Below are 14,526 nucleotides of genomic sequence, written 5' to 3' on the forward strand. Positions count from 1 at the left end.
CTGGAAGTAGTGGGACAATTTAAACCTAACTTGTGTGAGAAACTCATGGAACCTTGTCATTTATTTTAAACCTCCACCTTTGAGAAGAATCAACAAATGGATCCCTGCTATGTAGAGAAAAACATTTTTCTATTATGCTAAAAGCCGTGGCACTCAAAATTTAAGGATTCTACATTGAACTAAGATCTGTGCTGGTGCTGCTGTTTCCTAATTCAACCCATTTCTTCTTCAGCAAGCAACGATAATATAAACTAAAGACGTACTTTAGCAAGCAACGATAACATAAGCTAAAGATCTTACTTTACATCAAGTACATTTTACACTTAATTTCACTGGCTGATAAGCCCCTTAACTGTGGTGGAACTGTTGCTGTTGCCCATTTTGGTAAGGCAGCTTCCAAGTACTGAATTCATGTTATGTATTTATGATAATTGATTATGGAATGAGTCATAATGCATGGAAACAGGCCCTTTGGTCCAACTTGCCCATGCCGACCCATTTACACTAGTCCCACCTGCCCGGGTTTGATCCATATCCGTCTAATCTTTTCCTATCCCTGTACTTTTCCAAATGTCCTTTAAAGGTTGTTATAGTCCCTGCCTCAATAACCTCCTCTGGCAACTCGTTCCATATACCCACCACTCTCACTATGGAAGAAGTTGCCGCTCAAGTTTCTATCACCTTTCCCCTCTCGCCTTAAACCTATGTGTTCTGGTTCTTGATTCCCCTACCCTGGGTAAAAGGCTGTGCATCCCTATCTATTCCCCTCATAATCTTATATACTTCTTAAAAAATTGCCCCTCATCCTCCTGCATCCCAAGGAATAAAGTTTTAGACTGCCCAACCTCTCCCGATAGCTCAGGCCCTCAGGTCCTGGCAACATCCGAGTGAATCGTCCCTGCCCTCATCCTTCTTGTAGCAGAGTGACCAGAACTGAACACAATACTCCAAATGTGGCCTCACCAACTTCTTGGACAACTGTAACATAACATTATGGTACCGATAAATGTTACTGATTTTCATAATTGGCACATCAGGGAAATTCTGATCTGCTTGGCATATTTAGAAACATAGAAAATAGGTGCAGGAGTAGGCCATTCGGCCCTTCGAGCCTGCACCGCCATTCAATATGATCATGGCTGATCATCCAGCTCAGTAGCCTGTACCTGCCTTCTCTCCATACCCCCTGATCCCTTTAGCAAAAAGGGCCACATCTAACTCCCTCTTAAATATAGCCAATGAACTGGCCTCAACTACCTTCTGTGGCAGAGAATTCCACAGACTCACCACTCTCTGTGTGAAGAAATGTTTTCTCATCTCGGTCCTAAAAGACTTCCCCCTTATCCTTAAGCTGTGACCCCTGGTTCTGGACTCCCCCAACATCGGGAACAATCTTCCCGCATCTAGCCTCTCCAACCCCTTAAGAATTTTATATGTTTCTATAAGATCCCCCCTCAGTCTTCTAAATTCCAGCGAGTACAAGCCCAGTCTATCCAGTCTTTCCTCATATGTAAGTCCCGCCATCCCAAGGATCAATCTGGTGAACCTTCTCTGTACTCCCTCTAAGTCCCTCTAACGCAAGAACGTCTTTCCTCAGGTTAGGAGACCAAAACTGCACACAATACTCCAGGTGCGGTCTCACCAAGGCCCTGTACAATTTCCAATGGAGCAGCTAAAATGCATTAAACAACTATTTTTTGAAGTGCATACACAATGCATGTTCACAGAGTAAGCAGGTTGGCGAGCATTTAAGTGGGCAGTGTGTGTGTGAGTGTGTGTGTGTGCTGCGTGAGAGGGAGGCAGAGGCGAGAGAAAGGAGGAGTGGGAGGAGAAGGGGCAGAGGGAGGGGGTGGGGAGAGGGTGGTGGTGGAGCAGGGAGTGAGAGAGGGTGAAGGGGAGGGTGAGGGTAAGGGTTGAGGAGGAGGAAGGATGGAAGGAGGGAGGGATAGGAGGGAGGAAGGCAAAGAGGGAGGGGTGAGGGGAAGGGAGAGAGAGTTTGAGTCTGTAAATTGCTGGATAGGGTACGTAACTTTAAAAAAAAACTAAGTGAGGCAAATATGCTGGCCTGCAGGGGAACACATTTGCAGATATTACGGAATGGGCTGATTCAGTTTCAATATATTTGTAGCTCAATCCTAAAAAATGTGCAATCAATTTACTGCATGTGGGAGGCTTGGATTAAGATCAGCATGAACTGCAAATGTAATAGCTAACCTAGAAATCTTGTCATCACACTACCATTTGATAAATTGTTGAGTAAAATAACTGAAATGAACAAAGAGCATGCATATAAACTGAAGATTTTTTTGAAAGAGTAAATGCTTGTTTGCAAGAAAAAGATTAAAGGATCTGATGTGTTAATATTAGTAATCTAGGCTGCACATCACATAGTGAATGAACATCTGATCATTGATGAAAAAGGATCGATGATAAGAGCCACTAATTATAATTTAGTATCAAGTTTAAAGTGATCAAATACTATGTGGCCTATACTGAACTGATTCTGTGCTAGATAAGTCCAATATCAACTTCCATTTCAAATGTTTACCCTGTTTTCTGGTTAAAAATTAATGGGAAGGCTCAATTATTGAGGGAGAGGGTGAGTTCAGAGGCTTAAGGGTTGAGAAAGAGACAGGATGGAGGGACAGAAGCATAACTGAGGGTGGAAGAGAAAGCATAACTGAGGGTGGGAGAGAATTAAAAGCAAACCTAGTGAGGTCTCGGGCGTTGGTGGAAGACAGCTTGGTCAAGTGCACAATTTATTGTCTGTCAGTGGTTAGAATTCTCTAGACATGTGCGTGTGACTATGTGTGTAATTTGTCTATATACGTCCATATGTGCCTGCAAGGTGTGATAAGTGAGTATAGCAGAGCCATTGGACCAAGACTTGACTCTGGTAAATGCTTTCGCTGGTTGGTGTGCAGAGTCCACACATATCAAGGGAAATTTTGAAATCTTCCACTTCTTAAAATACTGGAGCAAGAATAGTCCTCCTCAACTCGGTGACTGTGTAAGAAGTCTATCTTTGAGAGAAAATCTCTGACCTCATAAGAGCACTCAAAATTGAAAACTGATGACTATTCATCATTTATTTTGGAAAGGAAATAACATCTACAGCCTGTCATTGAAGTTCTGCAAAAGGACATTAAAATATAGGAGGTTCTTAATGATAATCAAAATAAGAATTTAAAAAATCAAAGAGATGGTAAAATACTAGGGTCCAGCTTGTATTAAAACTCCTATCATTTAATTCCCATATTTTATTTTGGACTGTCAAAAATTACTGAACTATTTAAATATGCTGAAACATTCAATTTCCTTTCTTCTTTTTTGTTTAGTAACCTTAGTTGGACTTGTCAATACTCATTTAAGAGTGTATGATTATATAAGTTATTGAAAGCATGCAAAAGAAGCCAAGTGGCAATCTCTCCAGAGAATCTGGGATCAGTACCAAGGGACAATCAGAACAGTCCAGGTTTTCAACAAGTACAAGAAAGAGCTGTTGAATCCAAATCTCTCATCAGCTATAGTATGTAAAAAAGAGAAAGACATTTTGGATTATGAGAAAAACAAGAAACATAGCAAATCAGCAAGTACTAACTTCTGTGATGTGCTTCCTTCAGATATATATTAGAATACAAAAAGTTCATCTCATTTTTTGTATTTTCTAGGCTACAAACTGCATTGCAGATGACAAACTTTGAATTTCAACTCATTTGGGATTTTTGTATTTGCATTTAAATAACAGTCACATTTACCTCTTATTATTTTGTGCCATTGGGATTATTTTGTGCCATTGCTTCTATCTATTAGAATCTGTGCTACATCCATACACTGTGTTTAAATAATATCCCAGAAATAATTAATTACTATCCACTTCTTTGTCCTGAGGCAAATAGACTTCATCTGAAGTTCCTTGTCTCAAACAGCAGTCTGGTCAACACTAACAGGATGAAATGAGGAAGTGAGTTCATGTCCAGTGGGATAAACAGCAGGAAATCCTCATCCAAGGACATTGAAAGTTAACCTGCAGAGAATGGCAGTGGTAGTCAAATTCCGATCATCGTTGTCACAGAATTTTATTGTTATTCCTATCATCTCTCAATCTTATTTCTTTAGTGGGATTTCTATCCCTTTAAAGGATTCACAGTAATTCAGGAAAAACAAAAAAATGCTGGAAAACTCAGCAGGGCAGACATCTGAGGAAAGAAAAAAAAAATTTTTCCCCCACAGATGTTGCCTGCCCTGCTGCGTTTTGTCTACATTTTTTACTTTTATTACAAATTTTCAGCATCTGCATTTTTTAAATTTCCATGATAATACAAGACTGGCATTTGAAGTAAAAAGGACTGTTCGCCTACTCTAATACAGTATTAATAAGACATTTCACTTCCTGTCAGGATTTGGATTTCTCTACTTGTTTCCTTCTTCTGAAGGTAAAGACAGGCTAAATCCATGATACAGGGAATCATTTGGGAGAATTGGAACTAAATTAATCCTTGTCCAACATTTGTGCCACTCTGCTGCGGCTAGGGGTGACTTGTACAAAAGGGACGGGTTACATCTTAACAGCAGGGGGACAAACATTCTGGCAGGCAGGTTTGCTAGTGCGACACCTGTGGCTTTAAACTAAGTAGTGGGGGGGAGGGGTTAACAAATTGTGAATATGAAGATGAGGTTAAAGGAAATATAGGAGATATTGCAGAAGACTCTCGGAAGAATGGGAACAGAAGTTCTAGAGGGGAAAAGAGATTAAGGGCAGGGCCATTTGTGACCGATGTGAGAGGGGAGGTAAATACAGAAGTTAAAGTGTTGTACTTAAATGCGCGTAGTATAAAAAATAAAGTGGATGAGCTTGAGGCTCAGTTAGTCATGGGCAAGTATGATGTTGTAGGGATCACTGAGACATGGCTACAAGAGGACCAGGGCTGGGAACTGAATATTCAGGGGTATACAACGTATAGAAAAGACAGACAGGTGGGCAGAGGGGGTGGGGTTGCTCTGCTGGTAAGGAATGATATTCATTCCCATGCAAGGGGTGACATAGAATCAGGAGATGTTGAATCAGTATGGATAGAAATGAGGAATTGTAAGTGTAAAAAGACCCTAATGGGAGTTATCTATAGGCCCCCAAACAGTAGCCTCGACATAGGGTGCAAGTTGAATCAGGAGATAAAATTGGCGTGTCACAAATGTAATGCTACGGTGGTTATGGGAGATTTCAACATGCAGGTAGACTGGGAAAATCAGGTTGGAAATGGACCCCAGGAAAGAGAGTTTGTAGAGTGCCTTCGAGATGGATTATTAGAACAGCTTGTACTGGAGCCTACCAGGGAGAAGGCAATTCTGGATTTAGTGTTGTGTAATGATCCTGATCTGATAAGGGGACTAGAGGTAAAAGAGCCATTAGGAGGCAGTGATCACATGATAAGTTTTACTCTGCAAATGGAAAGGCAGAAGGGAAAATCGGAAGTGTCAGTATTACAGTATAGCAAAGGGGATTACAGAGGCATGAGGCAGGAGCTGGCTAAAATTGACTGGAAGGAGGCCCTAGCAGGGAAGACGGTAGAACAGCAATGGCAGGTATTCCTGGGAATAATGCAGAGGTTGCAGGATCAATTTATCCCAAAGAGGCGGAAAGACTCTAAGGGGAGTAAGAGACACCTGTGGCTGACAAGGGAAGTCAAGGACAGCATAAAAATTAAGGAGAGGAAGTATAACACAGCAAAGAAGAGTGGGAAGACAGAGGATTGGGACTCTTTTAAAGAGCAACAAAAGTTAACTAAAAAGGCAATACGGGGAGAAAAGATGAGGTACGAGGGTAAACTAGCCAATAATATATAGGAGGATAGCAAAAGTTTTTTTAGGTACGTGAAAAGGAAAAAAATAGTCAAGGCAAATGTGGGTCCCTTGAAGACAGAAGCAGGGGAATTTATTATGGGAAACAAAGAAATGGCAGACGAGTTAAACTGTTACTTTGGATCTGTCTTCACTGAGGAAGATACACACAATCTCCCAAATATTCTAGGGGCCGGAGAACCTAGGGTGATGGAGGATCTGAAGGAAATCCACATTAGGCAGGAAATGGTTTTGGGTAGACTGATGGGACTGAAGGCTGATAAATCCCCAGGGCCTGATGGTCTGCATCCCAGGGTACTTAAGGAGGTGGCTCTAGAAATAGTGGAAGCATTGGAGATCATTTTTCAATGTTCTATAGATTCAGGATCAGTTCCTGTGGATTGGAGGATAGCAAATGTTATCCCACTTTTTAAGAAAGGAGGGAGAGAGAAAACGGGTAATTATAGACCAGTTAGTCTGACATCAGTGGTGGGGAAGATGCTGGAGTCAATTATAAAAGACAAAATTGCTGAGCATTTGGATAGCAGTAACAGGATCATTCCGAGTCAGCATGGATTTACGAAGGGGAAATCATGCTTGACAAATCTACTGGAATTTTTTGAGGATGTAACTAGGAAAATTGACAGGGGAGAGTCAGTGGATGTGGTGTACCTCGACTTTCAGAAAGCCTTCGACAAGGTCCCACATAGGAGATTAGTGGGCAAAATTAGAGCACATGGTATTGGGGGTAGGGTACTGACATGGATAGAAAATTGGTTGACAGACAGAAAGCAAAGAGTGGGGATAAATGGGTCCCTTTCGGAATGGCAGGCAGTGACCAGTGGGGTACCGCAAGGTTCGGTGCTGGGACCCCAGCTATTTACGATATACATTAATGACTTAGATGAAGGGATTAAAAATACCATTAGCAAATTTGCAGATGATACTAAGTTGGGGGGTAGTGTGAATTGTGAGGAAGATGCAATAAGGCTGCAGGGTGACTTGGACAGGTTGTGTGAGTGGGCGGATACATGGCAGATGCAGTTTAATGTAGATAAGTGTGAGGTTATTCACTTTGGAAGTAAGAATAGAAAGGCAGATTATTATCTGAATGGTGTCAAGTTAGGAAGAGGGGATGTTCAACGAGATCTGGGTGTCCTGGTGCATCAGTCACTGAAAAGAAGCATGCAGGTACAGCAGGCAGTGAAGAAAGCCAATGGAATGTTGGCCTTCATAACAAGAGGAGTTGAGTATAGGAGCAAAGAGGACCTTCTACAGTTGTACCGGGCCCTGGTGAGACCGCACCTGGAGTACTGTGTGCAGTTTTGGTCTCCAAATTTGAGGAAGGATATTCTTGCTATTGAGGGCGTGCAGCGTAGGTTCACTAGGTTAATTCCCGGAATGGCGGGACTGTCGTATGTTGAAAGGCTGGAGCAATTGGGCTTGTATACACTGGAATTTAGAAGGATGAGGGGGGATCTTATTGAAACATATAAGATAATTAGGGGATTGGACACATTAGAGGCAGGAAACATGTTCCCAATGTTGGGGGAGTCCAGAACAAGGGGCCACAGTTTAAGAATAAGGGGTAGGCCATTTAGAACGGAGATGAGGAAGAACTTTTTCAGTCAGAGAGTGGTGAAGGTGTGGAATTCTCTGCCTCAGAAGGCAGTGGAGGCCAGTTCGTTGGATGCTTTCAAGAGAGAGCTGGATACAGCTCTTAAGGATAGCGGAGTGAGGGGGTATGGGGAGAAGGCAGGAACGGGGTACTGATTGAGAGTGATCAGCCATGATCGCATTGAATGGCGGTGCTGGCTCGAAGGGCTGAATGGCCTACTCCTGCACCTATTGTCTATTGTCTATTGTCTATCTGTGCCACTGGTATTGACAATGTGCAGCGTTGTAGCCACCCAGTAGCTATGTTAACCTCACTGTACAACGCAATTACTGTGGCAAATGTAATTTCTTTAATTATATTAAAGTCACAGGAAAAAACCCCAGAGCAAGCTGATGTGGGAAAATGAATGAAGCCAGGTGAGATGACTCATCCAGTTTGTACAATCTGTACCTTGTAGCCTTGCTCTGCCTGATGTATCTGGCTAAAATCTGCTTTCAGGTCATCCACTTCATTGGCCTAAGGGACTGTATAAACTTGACCCAAGGACTTCCCTACTCTTGACCCTAATCAATGAGATAACTATGGTCAGGAAGTTTTACAGATGGCAGGCCAGAGACAAATTCCCTATCATTACAGAGCACTGGAACTACTGCCCTAAGGAGCAGTGACGTAGGTAGTAACGCCTTACAGTTCCCTGTGACCCAGGATCAACTCTAACCTCCAATGCTGTCTGCATGGCCTCATTCGTTCCCTATTGGTGCTCCAGTTACCTCTCACATATCAATGACTTTGTTAATCACCCACAGTAAATCGCCCTTAGTACATAGTTGTATGGTAGAATCTAACGCAAAACGATGGGAACATAGAGAGAAATGAAAAGAATTAGTATAGGATCAGCATTGTGGATGCTTGATGATTGACACAGATTTGGTGAGCCTAAGAGGTACAGCGCAAGCCAGACAAAGAGTAAAGCTCTCTCAATAATGTCAAAAATAAAATTCCCAGGTTAGGAACAGCGGGGATTGGATTCAGAATAAAGCACCTTCAAAAAAAAATCTCAATTTCCACACGAGTGGGCATACACATAGAATAAGTCTCCCTTAATCTTTCTCATAAAAAACTCCCAGGTCAGGTGCTGCAGAAAACAAGTGGAATTATATTTTCTCTAAACATACCTTCACTTTCACTCCTTCAACATGATGCCTCGTGCTCTTCCTGGATAAGGTTATGGAAGGGAAAGGCCTTTTCGGATAGAAGGCATTCCGCAAATATCCGGCAAATTGAACAAATATCCAGGCGGTGCAGCAGCGCAGCCAGTGGAGTCGCTGATTTATAGTACCAGCAACTTGGGTTCAATCCTGACCGCCAGTTCTGAATGTGTGGAGTTTGGACATTGTCCCTGTAATCTTATGGGTTTCCTCCCACATCCTAAAAATGTGTGGGTTAGGTAGGTTAATTGGCCACTGTAAATTGTCCCAAGGTAAAAATATGAAGGGGGAGGAGATGATGGAAACGTTGGAAGAATAAAATGAGCAAGGGAGGATTGGTGTAGGTGCTTGATAATTGGTATGGACTAAGTGGTCCCAAGTGCCTGCTTCTATGATACATCTTGATTCCATGATTCTAAAATTCTCGCTGTTCCCATGTACAACTATAACTGTTCTTCCAATGATATTTCTCCCACTAAAGAGGGGATGAGATGCCATTTTCATTCACTTTGTGTAGCCAAGGCTTAGTGGTCTGTTTTATAAAGTAGTGAAAAAAAGAATTGTGAAGGCAGTGTTTTGAATGTACAGGTAATAGCAAGATGTTTAGGTGACAGTGCCTATTTCAATGCCACACACGCGCGGAATAAATAGTCATACTGGTAACGGTGTGGCAAAGTCAAAGGGAACTTGCTACCAGCAAGACCTGAATCAGCCAGACTGAATGAGTTTCTCCAGGATGAGATCATGGAAAGGTAAAGTCTTTTTTTTGATAAAAGGCATTTTGCAAACACATAGGAGGAAATGGGCAAAGAAATAAATTACTGATTGTGTTTGACAGGAAATAGGAACTTCGATATCAGAAAGTTAAGGAGAAAAATTCACTGGTAATCAGCAGCTGTACAGAAGATGGATAAGGGAATAGGAAGCAGAGGAGAGTAGGAAATGGAATAAGCAACAGGACAAAGAAACAGGGTTGAGGGGAATTAATTGATCTGGGTGGAAACGCAACAAATTAGGAGAGATAGAGGCCTGAAAATGAAGAAAAATGATACAGAAGATATGATATGCTAGATATATCAGAAGTGTGTTAAGATACAGGATGGAGAGAGCAGGAATCAAAGTAAAGCACTTTTCACAGGCAGACTGGCTATTTATCTAGCTTGGTTGATTTCCTCTAGCCAGAACTGGTCTTGTTTATTTTCCTGGTGACCTGAACATGGCTAAATAAATCCCACCTGTCAAGGCAATTCAGCTGCACACTGGCAGGAATATGTGCATTCCATGGCTGTGGCATTATAAGCATCATCGCCATAGCAAGAATGATGGCTGCACAAATAACGAACAAAGATTCATTCACTTACCATTCCTCCAACTATTTTTTTAAATTTCCTAACAAGCATGCCTATCTCAGTCTGTCTGCCTCCCCAGGAGAAGAAAGCAAATCAATTCAAGTGCAGGGAGTGAAAGGATTCATGAACATGCACAGCACAATGGATAAACAGCATAATACCAGATTTACCTGCAGCACCCCAAAATTCTAAGTTATCTTGATATCACTGGGTATAACTGATTCCTAGAATGGGAAACGGAAATAATCTCCAAAATATTGGAAGGAGAGCAACAGGAAGGGTGGCAGAAACACAGGTACTGATGTGGACCTCAAGCATCTGAGAATAAAGGGCTATCATAGAGCAATTAGGTTTCACATTGTCTTTCTAGATGTCATGAAAGTTGGTGTTGATTCATTTTTTTGAAATATTCATCCACTGTCAGATCCATGATACCTCAATGACTTTAATTGTATGATGACAAGGAACTAAAAGAGTGTTGTTGTGTTTGAACATGGTGAACATTTCACAAAAAGAGGACAAGCGTTAAACTTGGGAATTAAATCATACACAAAGGAAAATGAGTCTTTAAATATACTAGAGTGGTCGTCTCAGCATTAAATGGTCTTATGAAAAATATGTGTAATTAATATCTGATTTACTTCCTCTTTTGACTAACTGTCATATAAAAATTATATCAAAAGAATGCATAAATATTTTCCTGCATTATAACAATGGCTATACTTTAAAAATACTTTGGGATATCCTGAATTTACATCCTTGATATCCTATATATAAATTCAAATCTATTTTTAACCACAGTTCACAAACATTTCTGTCAACTCAGCGCAAAGGCACACTAATTCAGAGCATTGTGCTCAAAGACAGCTGCTCAGCTACCTTTTAAGCAGATACCTCCCAAAAGTGTTGGAAGGCACCCTCTCCTCTCCCAAGCATTGATCATGTCTAAGTAAATTCTGTCTGATGCAAAAAACACAGGAGAGTGATATTAAAATGCAGACCGCGCAATATCTCATTTTTCAGAAAAACACTCAGCAGGACTTCTGATCTCACTGGACTGGTGACTGGAGGAGCTCAGAGTGCAAGCATGCTGAACTTCTCAGCAGAAACAACCTGTGTTCCCCTTGTGGTGAAAATTAATGAAAATCCTCTGGCATGAGAGGAAGTGGGGCTGCCTCAGGCAATAACTCAAGGCACATACATTTGTGTCATCTGAGCTATTCACAAGATGGACTTCCTGGCATTAACAGATGCTTTTTAAGCCAAAGCTGATTCTAATTGGTCAGTCAAGAGCAATTTGTGTAAGGAGTGTAAACTGGCACAGTATGTTCTGAAGTTCAAAGGAAATGCACAAAACCATCATATTTTGAAGCGAATAGTACAGAATCAATTGGGTTACAATCTAGTCCTTACATCAATGCTATATCAACTTGTTTGGACAATGATGCCATTATTCAGGTCTGTCCTGTCACTGATCCAAGCAAAGATTGGAATATATCTGAGCTGTTTGGGTTAAGGATACATTTAATCTAATATGTTTAGTAAAAATAGATTTTATTTTCATAGTGTTTTGGTTGAATACCAAGTCACTTAACTTTGTATTCCTTGTCTAATTTATTTTCCCATATTGAGGGCGTGCAGCATAGGTTCACTAGGTTGATTCCCGGAATGGCGGGACTGTCGTATGTTGAAAGGCTGGAGCAATTAGGCTTGTATACACTGGAATTTAGAAGGATGAGGGGGGGGCCTTATTGAAACATATAAGATAATTAGGGGATTGGACACATTAGAGGCAGGAAACATGTTCCCAATGTTGGGGGAGTCCAGAACAAGGGGCCACAGTTTAAGAATAAGGGGTAGGCCATTTAGAACGGAGATGAGGAAGAACTTTTTCAGTCAGAGAGTGGTGAAGGTGTGGAATTCTCTGCCTCAGAAGGCAGTGGAGGCCAGTTCGTTGGATGCTTTCAAGAGAGAGCTGGATAGAGCTCTTAAGGATAGCGGAGTGAGGGGGTATGGGGAGAAGGCAGGAACGGGGTACTGATTGAGAGTGATCAGCCATGATCGCATTGAATGGCGGTGCTGGCTCGAAGGGCTGAATGGCCTACTCCTGCACCTATTGTCTATTGTCTATTGTCTAATATCTTTTGATTAAGAATTCCTGTTTGTAGTTAATCTCTAGAGGCTGCCCTATCTGAGTGATTAGGAGTACAAGCCTAAAAAATGCTGAAATTAAAATTCTGAATTTAAAACAACACGTTAAAAACACACATCAGAAAAGGCAGCATCAGTGAAGAGAGAAACACAAGGAATGCTGATCTGATTTCCTTAACTAAAGAAGGACACACAGGCATTTGAAGGAGTGCAATAAAGTTTCCTGGAATGGGGAGGATTTGATTATTGAGATCTAACGAATTGAGATCAAGTAGCCTCGGCCTATATTCTTCTTAGTTTAAAAGATTGAAAGATGATCTAATTGATCCTTGTAGGACCTATCAGAGTGGATCCAAGGATGATATTTCCTCTGGTAAGGTATCTAGAACCCGGGGTTACAGTCCCAACTGGAGGGGTTGATCATTGAGAACTGCGATGAGAAAAAAATTATTTGACCAATTGTCTACCCAGGAGAGGTGGGATGATTCAGTTACTGAGTTTATTCAAGACAGAGTCTGATAGCTGCTAGGGTACCTAGGGAACCCAAGGTCTGATGTTCGTGCAAGACAATAGGATGAAGCAGACGATGAGCCATGATCATATTAAATGGTGCAGCACGCAAAAGGGCCGAATGGCCGACTCCCGTTTTTTACCTCTTTGCTCTCTTGTCGATTGCTTAAGTTTGTCTTATCAGCAGTGTCTATTTGCCCTTATACTCACAAATTTCCTTATGAAAATATAGTGATCTCTTCATCGCTTCTTGGTCATCCCCATCATTAGTACTCAAATACGATTAATCTAATTCTATCTTCTTCATATGCTTGGGTTTTGTGACAGAACTTTAAGGTTCACCGGCCTAAAAGTTTATCTGCATAATGCCCCAAATAAGTGCTATGCAACAGAAAAGAATTGCTTTAAAAACAACGTTAATTAAATGTTGTTCTCTTTCTGGGCAAAATAGCATCTGGCATTAATAAGGGAAGGACATTTTGCTGCAAGCTTTCTGGTGCCCAACCCACCCAAATTATGTCAGATACTGCAGTACACAAAATTAATTTTGGGCACGATTTTCAAGCATGCTGGTTTGAACTATAGATGACACTGTTCAGTTACCAAAGATCCAGCATTTAATAACAATGAAGGCTTGCTTTTAAAGAGTCAGACGCATCCTATCAACATCAAGAGGCAGAGTGCTGTACAGCTCTCTGCCTGAAAATCCATAAGTAAACTGACCCAAACTGAATGTCTGTCCTCACATTTCCAAGTGGTTATCGCAGCTTTTCCTTCAAAACTAAAAAATCAGAAATGTGAAAAGAAATCCTTCAAACAGAAACGGTTTAATATTCATCAGATGAGAATTGAGTAATTAAAAAAAGGATTGGACAGAAAAGGTGTCACAAATGGCAGAAGATTACTAAGGAGATGTATAGAAGGCATGAGTATCCTCTGTGAATGGTGAAAATGCAAACGCTGCGTTCCAGGTGTGAATGCAAACGTTGCATTTGTTGAACTTTATCCACTTTGACAGCAGAGCTATTCTCTACTCCTGCAAATATAACGTGGATGATTAAGCCCATAAATTTCATATATCACTCGCGGTCTTGAGGAAAGCTTTTTGAAAGCAAGGGCGACCTTGAATTTGACTCTGAGAGAAGTACTCGCACTTGTGTTAGTTTGCTCGATAAACCTCAAATAGCAAACAAACGCAAGTGTTGGCAAATAGTCTCAAAGTCAAAGTCATTGTCATCGTTACCTTTGCTCTTGGAAACCATACCTCAGGATTCTTGTAGAATCTCTCGAGATATGCCTCACATAGCACATTGCTGCTCGCTGAAAAGTGACCAATAGGACAGAGTGGGGGACACTCCATTTTTGAAAACTTTTGCATTTGTCTACAGTGCCTGCCTCCCCAAGTGCTGGCCTTCAGAGAGTGCCCAAATTCCATTACAGCTATATTTTTGGAAGGTTTCTACCATTATGATGCCCCTTGTACAAGGAGACTGACCTGTGACTTAACTAATTTGCAGTACCTGGGCAGGACCTTCTATTCTCTAGGAAGAACACAGCCAATCATCCTTCCATCATTGTAGCTCACACTCAACGCCTGCCAACACTCACCAGGGTGAAAGTGCTGGTTTTGTGGTGTCATTGTATCAGGATTATTGCCCAAGGTTAGAGTTGTGAGAGCAGCATTTATTGACACAAGAAATTCCACCACTAATGCCTGATGTTCCTGGAACAGATTAGCACTGTGTGAGGAGCCTGCAAGCTGGTTCTTGGACTTGGAGCAATACATTTTATTTTTTTAATAAAAAGATCTTTTCGAAATAGGGAGATTTAATGCAAAACAAAAACTACAAAC

The 14,526-nt window shown here is 41.3% G+C and overlaps 1 protein-coding gene across 4 annotated transcripts in view; it reads right to left on the reverse strand.

The window, feature by feature from the left end:
- The window catches only part of dgkd (diacylglycerol kinase delta), a 121,726-nt gene that overhangs the window by 74,240 nt on the left and 32,960 nt on the right, over window positions 1–14,526 (reverse strand). The gene's annotated exons all lie outside the window — the stretch shown is intronic.

The sequence above is a fragment of the Rhinoraja longicauda genome, chromosome 13 (genome assembly GCF_053455715.1).
Source record: "Rhinoraja longicauda isolate Sanriku21f chromosome 13, sRhiLon1.1, whole genome shotgun sequence".
In the NCBI taxonomy this organism is placed as follows: Eukaryota; Metazoa; Chordata; class Chondrichthyes; order Rajiformes; family Arhynchobatidae; genus Rhinoraja; species Rhinoraja longicauda.